Here is a 1,654-nt window from a genome sequence, read left to right on the forward strand (position 1 = left end):
TATAGTGCCTTTCATCCATCTTCTCTATCTCTATCATCCATCTATCTATCTATCGATTATATAGTGCCTTTCATCCTTCTATCTATCTATCTATCTATGTGTATTTTAATTATATAGTGCCTTTCATCTATCTATCTATCTATCAATTATATAGTGCCTTTCCTCTATCTATCTATCTATCTATCTATCTATCTATCTATTATATAGTGCCTTTCATCCTTCTATCTATCTATCTATCTATGTGTATTTTAATTATATAGTGCCTTTCATCTATCTATCTATCTATCTATCGATTATATAGTGCCTTTCATCTATCTATCTATCTATCTATCTATCTATCTATCTATCTATCTATCTATCTATCTATCTATCCCCCCCTCAAACAGACTGCCATGGGGGGCTTCACTTGTCTCTTCAGAACTAAAAGGATTTTCTTGTGATTTAGGACTGAGCTATGAAGAGACGATTGTTTGGTTTTCTTTTCACATTCTCTCATATTCTGTCTGTTTATTATGGGATGTGTTGTTGTTCTTTTGATTTGTTTCCTGATCTTCACAGGTCAGTTAATCCTGGTGGTCCGGACTGCTGAATTCCTGATGATTCTCATCCTTTCTGAGCCCTGACGTGTTCTTCTTGTGATCTTCTGATTCTTTTTCTTCGTGGCCCAGCTGCTGTTCTTCTTGTCTTTTCTTCTTTAATTCTCCGTGGTTTGATGTCACTGAGATGTCACTTGTGTCATTTCTAACTCCTACCAGCAGGTGGAGATGCTAGCAGGTCACTCTGCCATTTTGCTCTGAATGGGCAGCTCAGGTCAGAGGAGAGCTGGGAGTGGACAGCAGTGGTCAGCAGTAATGGGGTCACTTCACAGTCCACTCAGACCACCTCTGTGCCCAGGGGACTGGACTTTGGGATGCTGGAGTGTCCATACAGAGCTCGTCCACTGGCTTTATTACAAATTAGGAGAGAAATAAGAAAACTGAGGTGACCAGCAGTGAGGCCTTTAGTGGACTGATATCAGCTGGTCAGTGGCACCGGTCAGCATGTGACGTGTGAGTGTCAGAAGTGTCACATGTCAGTCCTGTCCACCCTGTCCATTATGTCACTGATCACACAGTCAGTCCAGTCTTTGTCACCATAGACAGACAGAGTGTCCTCATCATCTAAGTGGTCTGACATCAGGAGAGCCCACCATGACAGACACTCGAGTGTCACGCTCTCTGATGTCCAGCAGTGACCGGCATGTCTGACAGAAATCAATGGATGGGGTCCTGCAAATCAGTCAAAGCCCCTCCATGTGCTGAGTCCTCAGTTAGGCACAAATCCAAGGTGGTCCCTCCACTGTCATCAGCTTTGACAAGTCTGTCTGGACCCCCGAGTGCAGGACACTGTCAGCCTCATGTCCTTCACATTGTGTCCCATGTCACTTTGAATGACTTGTCACCAGTCAGTGTGGCAGGAAGGCAGAAGATGCTGTCAGGTATATAGCGCCTTACCTTATAAGGACAGCGGTGGTCTCAGGGTCAAAGTGCATTTCAGTGAAGATGGCGCAGTCATTGAGCCCTTGTGCTGTGTGTCCTTCTGTCTGTCTGTCTGTCCTCACTGCTCTCTTCTTCTGCACAGGTTGTGGTCTTGGGGTCTCACCTCGGCCTGCTGC

The sequence above is a fragment of the Polypterus senegalus genome, unplaced genomic scaffold, assembly GCF_016835505.1.
Source record: "Polypterus senegalus isolate Bchr_013 unplaced genomic scaffold, ASM1683550v1 scaffold_31, whole genome shotgun sequence".
In the NCBI taxonomy this organism is placed as follows: domain Eukaryota; kingdom Metazoa; phylum Chordata; class Cladistia; order Polypteriformes; family Polypteridae; genus Polypterus; species Polypterus senegalus.